This window comes from Heteronotia binoei, chromosome 10, assembly GCF_032191835.1.
Source record: "Heteronotia binoei isolate CCM8104 ecotype False Entrance Well chromosome 10, APGP_CSIRO_Hbin_v1, whole genome shotgun sequence".
NCBI lineage: Eukaryota > Metazoa > Chordata > Lepidosauria > Squamata > Gekkonidae > Heteronotia > Heteronotia binoei.
Window position 1 is genome coordinate 17800390 of NC_083232.1, and position 14380 is coordinate 17814769.

The 14380-nt window shown below is 44.4% G+C and overlaps 1 protein-coding gene and 1 non-coding gene across 2 annotated transcripts in view; both read left to right on the top strand.

Annotated features, from left to right (window-relative positions):
* The window catches only part of DPP6 (dipeptidyl peptidase like 6), a 697605-nt gene that overhangs the window by 107550 nt on the left and 575675 nt on the right, over positions 1 to 14380 (top strand). The window lies entirely within an intron of this gene.
* Positions 6110 to 6180, top strand: TRNAP-AGG (transfer RNA proline (anticodon AGG)). The gene has a single exon. It is a non-coding gene; the product is annotated as a tRNA-Pro (tRNA).

Sequence of the window (14380 nt, forward strand, 5' to 3'; positions counted from 1 at the left end):
TTCACTTTTTCGTACTTAAGAAGGAAGAACCTAACCAGAAGATAATTTTAATAGACTGTACTGGAATAAAATATATGGTAATCACAACTTTGAAAGATGTACAGTAACAGCTGGCCATTGTCTGTTGATGTATCAGCTTAAATTCATATATTTTACGTGCAACCTCTTCAGCCATTTAATCTTTGAGTGTTAACATGCTTTGAAATTATGACTTTGAACGCTAAACTATGGCTAAGTAATGTATTTTTTAAAGTTCATTGTAAATTTTACAACTCCTTCTTCAGTCCAGTAAGGCTCTCAGGGTAGTTTAGATTATATAAGCCAAGCAAATCTATTGCTTTCATGCTCTTTCTTCTCTGGACAATTTGTTAGTTCAGGTTAGTTCAGCCTTTTCAGGTAAGTTTAATTGGAGGAGTCAGTAGCAGAGGGGATCTATGGCTTCATTATTAATGGAAGCCACCACAAGACATACCAGTATTTGATTTGTACCAATGTTCTGCCTTTACTTACATCAGCACAAAGACAATTTCATTCATTTGTCTTTACACTTGTGACTATCTTGGGTATTGCTTTCTCTCCCTAGACTATGAATGGAAGAATTCTTGCAAGTTTTGAGTTCCACTTTTATAACCTTTAGGAGTTAATAAGATTACAGCTTTAGAATTAGTTGCTAATATGGAGGAATTCTAATAGTGTAGATCAGTGGGGTGAAGACCAGAACAAGTGCCCTTTCTTTGGGTGGAGATAGATTCAGAGTAGCCCTATGAAGGTTCTTACCTTGGTTGCCATAAAACATGGTTAGTTGTTGTTTTTAAGATTAATTTTGGTTGCCTTTAAAAATGTTTAGATACAAAGGATAGGTTCATCAGTGGCAAATAGTCTTGATAATTAGGGACTGTGGTCTGCACTACTCTGTATAGCAGGGATGGCCAAACTTGCTTAATGTAAGAGCCACACAGAATAAACATCAGATGTTTGGGGGAAGGAAGGAAGGAAGGAAGGAAGGAAGGAAGGAAGGAAGGAAGGAAGGAAGGAAGGAAGGAAGGAAGGAAGGAAGGAAATAGATGGGGGAAGGAGAAATGGGAAAAAGCAACTTTCTTTAAGTGTATTCTCCAAGCCACTGGCTGGCTTGGCTTGGAGAAGTGATTTAAAGAGAGAAATGCTTTCTCCACGCTGGCCAACAGTGTGATGTCGCTTTGAGAGCCACACAGTATGTATGGGAAAAGCCACATGTGGCTCCTGATTTACAGTTTGGCTATCCCTGGTATATAGCTTGTTGAAACTAGGATCCCACTGTGGAATTTTGCATCTTTTAATGTGCCATGTTAATACTTATGTTTTGTTCCAGTTCTGTTTTTGGACTTCTGGTTGGTTCTGCAGCCTTAATCCTGTTGCACTGTTTATTGAATGTCCCAACTGTGGACTGTATTGACTCATTCTGTGTTATCTACCTTCAGTCTAAATGAGAAAGGTGAACTATATAAATAACTCAAATAAATAAATACATGAAAGCTGCATAACATTATTTGAACTTAAAATTCCAGAAGCAGGAAACTTTTGCATTCGGAATGCTGGCGGCAAGGAGCACAGTGGGTGGGTGGGTTCTATTCATGCCCTTTTTTAACGCTTTGCAGAGGCTAGCCACAGAATGCTGGCCCCATCCTGGAAGACATACACACGACCCATCCTGGAAGACATACGCACAGGATTAGGAAAGGAATTCTAATGGGTTTGAATAGTTCTTGCTTCTTTTTCTTGTCTTTTGTAGCCCCTTTGACTCAGACTGATTCTCCACTAGGCTTGTTCCAGCATTGGAAGTCTTTCCTCCCCTTCCTGACACTTCTGTCCAATTTCACACAAGCTGCCCTGGGGCTGCGACTTGCCCTGCCTCTTTCCTGCAGCAAGCAGCAACCAGTTTGCAAAGAAACCAGAAGTGTTGGGGGAGGGGGGCAGAGAGCTCTGACGCCAGAGCAAGCCTAGTAGGAAATTGGTCTCATTCAGGATGAAGCTTGCAACTAGAGGAGCATGAGATCAGGGAAAGCCAGTGGAAGGACGTGTGTATGTAGAAATAAAAAACAGTGTCCTAACCAGACTGCAACTTTGCAAAGACATTTTAGGATCTAGAACATCCTTATTCACACTGTAGACACAGATCTTTAATTCCCATGCATTCCAGAGGGGAAAGGGCTGGTGGGGACTTTCTGTTTAATCTGGGTCACTAGGAAATAGGGTTGTCAGCTCCCATCAGTCACCAGTGGAAGACAGGGGGCTAAGATTGCCAGATCCAGGTTGGGAAACTCCTGGAGTTTTGGCGGTGGAGCCAGGAGAGGACAGTGACCTCAGTGGGGTACAGTATCATAGAGTCCACCCACCAAAGCATCCATTTTCTCCAGGGGAACCAATCTCCATAGTTTGGAGATTGGCTGTAATTCCAGGGGATCTCTGGGTCCCATGTGGAAACTGGTATCTATAGGAAAAACCATTAGACTCCACTTCCCTTTTAGCATAGCCCTTCCTCTATGACCTACTAAGATTCCTCATTTTTAAAATTTCTTGTGTTTGGCTGGATCCCACAACCACAGGAACAACCACTTGTTCCTCAGTTTCAGCTTCCTTTGAAAGCCTCCATGACCGACTATCTCCTCTGCCCCCAGCCATCCGAGCTTCACCAAATGCTAAAAATTGACCATCCCAGAACAGTGGGTAGAGAACCAAATGTGGCACACATTCATTATCCCCTGCATCTGTCAGATACGTATCTCTAGTGATGGCAAACTGAGCCTTTCCACACCCTACCTCCTTTTTGCCCACACTTGAAATGTTTTTTGTCCCCTTTCCAGCTCACACCCACAGTCTCACTGGAGATATGCATGATACAGATGCACGTAAAGAAACATGGCAACTGAAATTATGTTTACTTTGGCTCTGAATGAAACTAGTTGAGAAATTAGTTGAAATCCGTTCTAGTTAGGCAGTTCCATGGAAGATGAACCCCATGAGGGTTGGGTTGTAACTACACTTTGTCTAACAATGAGTTAGAGTTGGGACGGTGAGGGACGGTGGCTCAGTGGTAGAGCATCTGCTTGGTAAGCAGAAGGACCCAGGTTCAATCCCTAGCATCTCCAACTAAAAAGGGTCCAGGCAAATAGGCGTGAAAAACCTCAGCTTGAGATCCTGGAGAGCCACTGCCAGTCTGAGTAGATGATACTGACTTTGATGGACCCAGTATCATCTGAGTAGACGATACTGACTTTGATGGACTTTGATGGATACTGACTTTGATGGACTTCAGTATAAGGCAGCTTCATATGTTCATAGAGTGAACTCAAAGTCCCAGAGTTTTGTAGTTCCATATTAGTAGCTTGAATAGCTTGATTGTGTTAGAAGTCGTGGTTAATACTTGGATGGGAGACCACCAAGGAAAACTGGTGTTGCTATGCACAGAAAGGTAATAGCAAGCCACCTCCTGTTCTCCTCTTGCCTTGAAAACCCCATGGTTCTGGGGTTAAGACTTGACAGCGCACAGTCATTATTCTTCTATTCAGGGCTTTTTTTTGTCACAAGAACTTCTTTGTCTACTAGGCCACACCCCTCTGATGTAGCCAATCCTCCTGTACTAAGAGCCCTGTAAGCTCTTGGAGGATTGACTACATCAGGGGTGTGTGGCCTAATATGCAAAGGAGTTCCTGCTACAAAAAAACCCCTGCTTCTATTCATGCAGGAGAGCCGATAAGTAGTACTTCTCCTAGCTTGCTGTAGTCGGCCATACATCCTCCTCGTGCAAACACAGCAGGATTAGAATGTAGCTTTTGCAGCCCGCTTTTATTAAAACGTTGTCAAGAAGTTATAATAATCTCAACTTTGAAGGGGGGGTGGAAAGCTATACTGAGCATCCTTCATTTCTGTTTGTTATGCATATAGGTCAGCTGGTCAATAAATCTGCAGTGCTCTGGACACAAACGGAGTGCAGTGATTTTTGTTGTTGATAATAATGTGTTCTATTAAGTAGTACTGGCAGTGAAAAGGACTATCATGAAAGCGTGCAGCACTTGTTCTGAAAGAATATAATGACTATTATGTACTCTGGTGGTCCTTCCACATAAGCTTTTGTTTAGGAAATGTTTAATGTACACTTGTGCATTATGTAGTCAAGTGCCTGTTGTGGTCAATCATAAAAGAGAGGTATTTAAGTACTGTTTTTAATGGATTATTTTACTCAATAGAACATAATGGCTTATCGTACATATGTATATAATTGGCTGTTCTTGCCTGCGGTGACGATTTTTCAAAAGGAATGTGTGTGCTGTACAAGAAAAGCTCTTGCAATTTACTTTGAAATGAAACAATGGATCTGGATTTAGGAAAAGAGGGGAGAAAAGATCTGCTCTTCAGCATCTAACCAAAAGGAACTGACAACTTTAACATCTGAAACTCGTATTGTCTTGGATTTATAATTTGCTCATTAGCGAATGTGAGATTGAATTTAATGAAAATAAGAAAGCATAAGCTCTAAATCAATTTCCTACTCTTACTTCCCCAAGCAAAAACCTTTAGAACAACATTGATTGAATTATTATAACAGCAGCATGCATCTGGGTTGTTTATTGCTTTCTTTTGAGATCCGTGCATTTTAGTCTTTGCATGGCTTTTTATATGGATTGTTCAGTTACATTTGGCCAGGGGGTCCCCATCTGCCCACCACCAGCATCCTGCTCATACCCTCTTTTCCACCCCAACTTTGCATACCTCCCACCTTCTTGTTCAGCCTTCTGCTGCTTGCAGTTCCTCTCACTGCACCACCTGCATACCTTTCTCTGACAGCACTGATGATGATATTGGATTTATATCCCACCCTTCACTCTGAATTTCAGAGTCTCAGAGCAGCTTACAATCCCCTTTTCCTTCCTCCCCCACAACAAACACCCTGTGAGGTAGGTAGGTAGGTAGATAGATAGATAAATTTATTGTCATTGTTCTCAAAAAAGGAAAATGAGAGCAACGAAATGAGGTGCTCTTCCACAAACCTACCAACACATCAACACTAAAGAAAAAAAACATATACATAAACCATTTAAATACATCTAAAACAAATAACCATTCATAGCCCTGCATTTAGCCTAACCACAGCACTTGGATAGAAGCTGCCCTTAAATCTATTTGTCTTAGCCTTCAACACTCTATATCGTCTGCCCGATGGTAAGATCTCAAATAGCAAGTGGCCCGGATGTGAAGGGTCCTTTAAGATCATTTGTATCTTCCTTTTACATCCCATATTATACAGATCCACCAATGAGGGGAGAGAGCATCCACAAATCTTCTGTGCTCTTCTCGTCACTCTTTGGAGCACCCTTCTCTCTGCTTCCGTGCAGCTCCCAAACCACACGCAGAGGCAATAAGATATAATGCTCTCAATGCAACTACGATAAAAGTGGAGCTGAGAGAGCTCTCCCAGAAGCTGCCTTTTCAAGGACAACTCTGGGGGAACTATGGCTGACCCATTCCAGCAGTTGCAAGTGGAGGAGTGGGGATTCAAACCCAGTTCTCCCAGATAAGAGTCCACGCACTTAACCAGTACTGAGTGTGCTGCTGCCATTGCTACCAGGAGTACCACCCGCATGCCCTTCTTTAAGGCAGTTGAGAGCATGGGTGCAGACAAGTGGCAGGGGAGGTGCAGGAGTAAGGTCAGTTGTAGTGGGCCCACCACAAACCCTGGGCCCGGATGCTGCTTCAGCTCAAGGTATGCTGACATTGGCCCTAGTTGCAGGTCAGGAGTTCAGAACATTTCAAGTGCACAGCTCGGGGTTCCTTTTCACACATTTTCAGTCAATTGTGTTTACTAACTAGCAGCATGCCAGCTAAATTGTGAAATTATGTATTGTGTATTTATATATTATGGACACTTACTCACTTTTTTGCCCACATTCATTCTTGACTCTTTTCTCCCACCTCTGTTAAGCATGGCAGTCTTTGCCTCTTGCCTTAGCTGAAGTGTATAAGTTGTAGGTCTGTGTTGGAAAATACCTGGAGGCTTTTTTTTTTTAACATAATTTTTATTGAACTTTTTCAAATAATCCAGAAACTTAAACATAGAGTAATCCATCAGAGGGAGGGACAGTGGCTCAGTGGTAGAGCATCTGCTTAGGAAGCAGAAGGTCCCAGGTTCAATCCCTGGCATCTCCAAAAAAGGATCCAGGCAAATAGGTGTGAAAAACCTCAGCTTGAGACCCTGGAGAGCCTCTGCCAATATGAGAAGACAATACTGACTTTGATGGACCAAAGGTCTGATTCAGTATAACGCAGCTTCATATGTTCATATGTTGTTCATCAGTATTTCCATATACAATTTTGTAAAATCAGGGGTCGTTAATACGGAGATGTAAATAACATTAAAGCAATTAAAAGTACGCTTTTAACTCTGTTATATAATATTCCTTATTTCTTCTTACTTCTGTTAGTAGATATACATTCTTCCATACATTACATTACTAATACTTCTTATCATTTATATCACTACCGTAATTGTAGCGATGTAACAATCTCGGGGATTTCCTTTTGTAGAATAAGATAGTCCAAAATTGGGTACCAGATGGTATAGAAGTCAAGAGTTTTCCAGTTCTGTGTCTGTTTTTGTCAAATCCGTTAGTTTATCCATAATATAAAGCTGCCATAGTTTCATATGCCAGTGATTCAGATTAGGAGCAGATGCGTGCTTCCATTTTGCTGCAATGGTTATTTTGGCCGCAAATGTTAGTAAAGCAATTCTTTTCACCAATACTGAAGTCAGTTTTAACTGATCTCTATAGTTTAGCAGAATTGTTTCTGCTGATAGAGGTATTTTAATACCAGCGATGATATTTATCTTATCCTGAACTTTTAACCAATATGCATATATTTTAGGGCACCATAACCAACAGTGTGTATATGTTCCAACTTGTGAACATTGTTTCCAGCATAGTGGTGAAAGATCTCTATTACTAAATGATAACTGTTTTGGCGTACAATACCAGAAGGATGATAATTTAAATGTAAGGGTCTTACTTATTGTGATATTTGTTGTATTTTCAAATGATTTCCAAATTCTATCCCAATTTTCTTGGAGACTTTGAGGATGGATCTGGGAGAGGGTGGAGTTTGTGAGGGGAGGGGCCTCAGCATATGAACATATAAAGCTGCCTTATACTGAATCAGACCCTTGCTCCATCAAAGTCAGTATTGTCTTCTCAGATCGGCAGTGGCTCTCCAGGGTCTCAAGCTGAGGTTTTTCACACCTATTTGCCTGGACCCTTTTTGGGAGATGCCAGGGATTGAACCTGGGACCTTCTGCTTCCCAAGCAGATGCTCTACCACTGAGCCATCGTCCCTCCCCAAATGCCATAGAGCCCACCCTTCAAAGCAGCCATTTTCTCCAGGAGAGCTGATCTCTGCCAGCTGGAGATCAGTTGCAAAAGCAGTTCTCCAGGCCCCACCTGAAGGCTGGCAACCCTAAAAGTTGCTTGCCATATAAATAGGTTTGTGAATTGGGCCTGGAAAAATGCCTGTTGTCAGTGCTTTTTTTTTAGTAGGAACGCAGTTCTGTCTGGCTTGGCATCAGTGGGTGTGGCCTAATATGCAAATGCTGCTAGACTTTTTCTACAAAAAAGCCCTGTGTGAAAACTTGTGATGTCAGGAGGTGTGGTCTAATATGCAAATGAGTTACTGCTGGGCTTTTTCTACAAAAGAAACCCTGCATGTTGTTGGCACAAAGGATCCAAAGCAGGGGAAAGCAAAGGGAAAGAAAGCACAGTTTTTACTCCGTGGCAAAATTCATGGCATCCCTAATTGTGTGCAAAAGTCATGCGAGAATCAGCTGTCAGATAATGGCAGGTCTAGTTTTAGGGATGTTGCAGTGCTTTCTGCAGTCTGTGAATGGAATTCAGCTTCAGTTCTGCAAAACTGAGCAACTGAGTAAGACTTCAGAACCAATCCCTTGAAAAGAATAAGCCAATGACAGTTTCTCCAGTGACCTGAGATTTTATTTCTGCCACACTACACAGGGACACTGTTTCTGAATGATAAGGAAACCCATACGATGTATCCTGCGGTCCCCTCCAGCCATACCCTTGTTAATTCTGTCACCATTGTGTGCTGCCTTAAAAGCATTGAGGTTAATGCCATGCATTATTTAGAACAAATGTACTTATTTTTGACAATATATTAAATTATGTTTTAAGGACTGAGGTTTGTTTCAAGTGCTTTCCTCTGTCTCTTTCTCAGTCCAACTCACAGGTTGCTCATAAATTCTTTATTGCTTCCGGTACTATTTCCCTGACAGCTTTTGCCCAAGAAAGAGATTTGAGATTTGGTTTCTAATTGCCCTGAATCTTGTTGCTGAAGCTGTTAGAGAGAAGCAGATGGAAGATTTGGTAGGGGAATGGACCTTTACTGGCACTGTTATGCATTTATTCCATCATGGCATGTGTCCTGGCGTTCTTCAGTGTCTTCTAGGGAGTGCTTCGAGGAATATGCTTGGCAATTAAAGCAAAGTGGTGTAGTCACAAAATATAGAGTCTAGAGCAGGGGTGTCAAACATCTGGCCCAGGGGCCAAATCAGGCTCCAGGAGGGCTCCTATCAGGCCCCCGAGCAACTGGCTGTCATCTGCCTCCTTGTGCCTCTCTCTTGCTTCCTTCTGTGTAACAGCTTGCTTTGCAAGGCTTGCTTAATCACACAGGAGCTACAGAGCAAAACCTCTGTTTTCTCCATTGGCTGAGGCTCCTCCCATGGGGAGGAAGGTGGGGGAGGAAGAGGGTTTTTTTGCCAGGTGCTCTCAATCGCATTACAGAGCTACTGAGCCAAGCTTCTTTTCCTTCTGTTGGCTGAGGCTCCTCCCCCTCCTGGTTCCCTGGGGATGGAAGGAAGGAAAGAGGCAGAGCTTCCTTTGCCCAGTTCCCTGGATCCCATGGGAGAAATACAAAGAAAGCACCTTTAAGACCAATGAGTGCTATTGATTTAAGCATATTTTAAGTTTAAAAAAATCTTTAATTGTGTTTGTCTGTGTCCTTTATAAAGTTTATATCTCTGCTGTCTAATCTCAAATAGATACACAAATGGCCCAGCCCAACATGGCCTGGCCTGACAAGGTCTCATTTATGTGAGATCCAGCCCTCATAACAAATGAGTTCGACACCCTTGGTCTAGAGAATCCCAAGACTATTTGTAACTTTTCTACAGGAGGGGGGCAGAATCAAGGAATTAGTTGATGGCAGCTTCTGTGAGAGCCCTCTCAGCTCCACCTACCTCACAGGGTGTCTGTTGCGGGGAAGGAAAGTAAGGGGATTGTAGGTCACTCTGAGACTCAAAGATAGGTTATAATTCCAATATAATCTTCGTCGTCTTCTTCCTCTTCCCTTATGCATTTGAAGTCATTCAATGGCTTGGTTGAAACATCATATGGGGCATTAATTTAATTGAACTAACTATGGATTAGGGACCAGGTGACTGTATGAACATGGACTGCTCCACTAAATTGTGAATCTGAAACTATGTCTTAAAGTTGGCTTATTTACCACTTTTGATGAACAGATATGGATATTGTGACTTTAATACTGGTTTGTTCCCTCGCACTATTCTTTTTACAATGCAGTATGTGTAAAACAATGGTGATGTCAGGGGTGTGGCCTAATATGCAAATGAGATCCTGCTGGTCTTTTTTTCTACAAAAAAAGTCCTGGTTATAGATATTATAAGTATTTTAAAGAGGTAGGTGTGCTTAAAGTAAGGGCTTGGAAGGAAGAACTCTTCTCAAGAGGCGTAAGCTCTCTATGGGCTACAAAACCTCTCTGAGGAGTGTGAAGTCCTTTGAAGCAGAGTTTCATAGTGGGAGGGTGTGTTTGATGTGTGAACTCCACTACACATATTGGAGGACTAGCAAAAGGATTATGAATAATAACGGTATGTAGGCATTGAGAATAATAGTATGCTTATTCTTGGTGCCACATGCTCCCTCTTCTGATACGTGTGTGCCCATAAGTGTTAGTTCAGATTTTGTTTTCTTGCTGCTTGCTTCTTAGGTTATCTAGCAGAATAGAATGCTGAATAGAAAACAGACTTTTTGATGCAGGTCGGTAAAGAGAGAAGAAACATTCATTCTTAAAAGTCACATATATTCATGGCTATGATACAGATATCCAAAGAGAACAGGAGGAGGACAGACTGCAGGCAGAATTAGTTTCAGAATATTCCCACAGAAGTCAGGACTATTTCTGTTATGTTAAACTACAATAAGATGGACAGCAATTGTTCTTGGTTTCCAGATATGCATGCCTCTGTGTTAAAGACACTGATGTTACACAAATAGTTAGGACTGCAGAAAAGGCCCCCTCTGCACCCATTCTGGAAAACCATTTGAAAGGAAGAGTTTTACCACAAAAGAGGCTGTGACCTGGTCTTTGTCAGATAGACAGTCATGAGAGAGAGCACAATCAGGATAAGACTCTCTGAAGAGCACAGCTGGTGGATGGATGGATATTAGGAGACACACTTTGATAAAGTATGAGTGCCCTAGGTCATAAAAGGCTTTTCAAAAACTTCAGGGAGAAGTTCTGATCCAAATTTTCAAGTCATCCATGCTCCCAGGCACACAGGGGCTTTAGGGCTCTGCTATTTGCCAAGAGACAAGGATATATGTACAGCATACCACTCTTTTCAGATTTTTAAAAACGTTTCTGACATTCTTTTGTTCTCTAGATCTCCAGGGACCTTCATGCTGGAAGACAGATGCAACATTGTAAGGAATAGGAATGATACCTAGTACCTTCTAATCTGTAGAGTTGGACAAGTGATGTACAGTTTTTCCAGGCTTCCTTGTCACAGTAGTCATTTATTTCCAATCGCACAAACAAACAAAACAAAACTTTGAAGGATTGTGGACCTGTCCTGAGGGCTGCTGCTTTAAGATAGGTTACATACATAGAGGAAGAAAAAAATGCCTAGAGGATAGCATGCAGCATAAAATATTTTATTGATGGTCAGTCTGAAAATAATGGGAGTGAGGGAGGAATGGATGATGCAAACGTGCATAATGTGGAGGAGACAGGACTGAATGAAAGAAATGGAATATCTCAATTAAGAATATGTCCTGTTCAGGGGAGAATAATTTGCAGCGAGTAGCATGAAGCATTTGGAAGCCTTTGCTAAAGAGATGCTGATACCATTTAGCACACAACACCTCAAAACATGGCACAAATTGCAACTGTGCATGTATACACAATAGGGATGCCCAGGGGTTGTTTTGTACAAAAATAGGTGGCAGAGCTCATTAGCATAATGTATTAGCATATGCTGACCCCCCCCCCCCCCAAGCTAAAAGCAACCCAGTGCAAGAAAGGAGAGTCCCGGGTGAGCAAGGCCTGCTTGGGCTGGCTAGAGGTCCCTCACTTGCCTGGGGCTCTCCTGAGCTGCCCCCCCCAGTCAAAAGGCCAGCAAGCCACCCACCACCCAAAATCATACAAGAAGTGGAGAAAGGGTGGGGTGGGCTTCTCTAGGAGTTAATGCGGACTGCTGAGGGAGTGGCAAAGCCCCTGGTGGCTGGCTGGCTGCCCGCTCTCCTAATCCAGGGATTGTTATGCAGCTGCACCTGCTATTCAATGGACAAGGTAAGTGGGGAGGAGGAGGGAACTCTCAGAAAGGTTCAGGAGCTGTGCTCCTGTGAGCTCCTGATGAATCTAAGGCCTGGGGATGCCAGTGTCCAGGTATGACTTGGGAATCCCCTAGAATTACAGCTCATCTCGAGTCTACAGGGGGGAAACTGATATTTTGGAGGGAGGCTTTATAAGATTGTACCCTATTGAAGTTCCTGTCTTCTCCAGGCTCCACCCCCAAATCTCCAGGAATTTCCCAATCTAGATCTGGAAACCCTAGCATGCAGCCTCCGTTAAGCACAAGGCTATGGCTGCAAAATTACCAAAGCATGGAGGGGGAAGAAAATTTAAAATTATGGAATGCTTTCTGCTTGTTCATTATACATGCAGTGTCCCATCAGTTTTTGGGAACTGTAGAGAAGAAGGAGCCCCGTGGTGCAGAGTGGTTAGCTGCAGTCCAAGCTCTGCTCGTGGCCTGAGTTTGATCCTGGCAGAAGCTGGGTTCAGATAGCTGGCTCAAGGTTGACTCAGCCTTCCATCCTTCTGAGGTCGGTAAAATGAGTACCAGCTTGCTGGGGGGAAAGTGTGACCAGCTATCCTGTAAAAAGTCTGCCACGGAAACATGATGCAACCTCACCCCAGAGTTGGAAATGACTGTTGCTTGCACACCTTCACCTTTTTTAGAGAAGAAGGTTCCAATCCAGTCTAGCAAAACTGTCGGCTGCTGTTGTGTACCTGTTCTGGAATCTGAGTCACTTTTGGAGCTGCCTGACAGATATGATGGAGGGATACTAGAGGTCAATAAATAATGACTGAAGGACAGGGCAGGATGAAGGTTTTTTGACTTGTAACAGAAAGCATCAATACCAGGGTCATGACGTGGAGGCAGGTAATGGCAAACCACCTGTGAGCATCTCTTACCTTGAAAGCCCTCTGAGGTCACCATAAGTCAGCTGTGACTTGATGGCTCTTTCCAGTTTGGTGTAGTGGTTAAGTGTGCGGACTCTTATCTGGGAGAGCCGGGTTTGATTCCCCACTCCTCCACTTGCACCTGCTAGCATGGCCTTGGGTCAGCCATAGCTCTTGCAGAGATTGTCCTTGAAAGGGCAGCTGCTGTGAGAGCCCTCTCCAGCCCCACCCACCTCACAGGGTGTCTGTAGTTGGGGAGGAAGGTAAAGGAGATTGTGAGCCGCTCTGAGACTCTTCAGAGTATAGGGCGGGATATAAATCCAATATCTTCATCTACCTCACAGGGTGTCTGTTGTGGGGGAGGAAGGTAAAGGAGATTGTGAGCCGCTCTGAGACTCTTCGGAGTGGAGGGCGGGATATAAATCCAATATCTCCATCTACCTCACAGGGTGTCTGTTGTGGGGGAGGAAGGGAAAGGAGATTGTAGGCCGTTCTGAGACTCTGTCCTTGAAAGGGCAGTTGCTGTGAGAGCCCTCTCCAGCCCCACCCACCTCACAGGGTGTCTGTTGTGGGGGAGGAAGGTAAAGGAGATTGTGAGCCGCTCTGAGACTCTTCGGAGTGGAGGGCGGCATATAAATCCAATATCTTCTTCTTCTTCTTCTTCTTCAGTACCACACTCAACAATACAAGAACTCGTGGAGGTTCAATGAAATTGCTGAGCAGTCGGGATAGAAGAACGGATAAAAGGAAGTACTTGCAGGGCTGGCCCAACACCCTGGGGCACCCTAGGGAGACTTGCTGCCTGGTGCCCCCCCCCAAAGTGCCCCCCTCAGCTCTCCCTCATGGTTCCACACTCCCTCCCAGCCATGCACTCTCCCTCCCTCCCCCACGTGTCAATTGCAATGCTGGAACTGGCTCTAACGTGTGTTTCGGCAATCTAAACCTGTGTGTCCCCCCGCCACCGGCGATGACTCGCTTGGCAGGTAAAACTGTGCCGCAGGGCCTCGCTTGCGCTCTGTCTGGTGGACCGGTGTCCTGAAAGGGCGGCCTCGCTGTCACTGACTTCTCCTCCCCACTTCCTGGATGGGAGAGGAGTCAGCAACAGCGAGGCCGCCCTTTCAGGACGCCAGTCTGGACAGAGTGCAAGCAAGGCCCCGCGGAATGGTTTTACCCACTGAGCGAGTCATCGCTGGCAGGAGGGGGGGGGACTTTAGATTGCCGGAACGTAGCATTAGAGTCGGTTCTGGCATTGCAATTGACACGTGGGGAAGGGAGGGAGGAAGAGGTGCGGTGGGGAGGGGGGAGGCGCGGAGGCGAAGGGAGGGGCGGCGGTGGCGGGCAGCAATGGCAGGCGAGGAGGCAAGCAAACTGGGTGCTTGCCTGGGGCACCGGGAGGGGGTGAGGAGCCGAATTTTCCGCCCCCAACCTTCTGGCGCCCTAGGGAACCGCCTAGTTTGCCTAATGGGAGAGCCAGCCTTGAGTACTTCTTCACCCAAAGGGTGATTAACAAATGGAATTCACTTGAGGCGGTGGCTGCTACAAGCATAGTAAACTTCAAGAGGAGACTGGATAAACATCTGGAGCAGAGGTCCATCAGTGGCTATTAGCCACAAGTATAGATGGAACTCTCTGACTGGGGCAGTGATGCTCTGTATTCTTGGTGCTCGGGGTGGGGGGGCAACAGTGGGTAGTGTCCTGGCCCCACTGGTAGATCTCCTGATGGTACTTGGGGGTATTTTGGCCACTGTGTGACCGAGTGTTGTACTGGATGGGCCATTGGCCTGATCCAACTTGGCTTCTCAAACGTTTCTATGCAGCATGGTTAGGTAGTAAAAGAACAAATCTTAAAAGACCC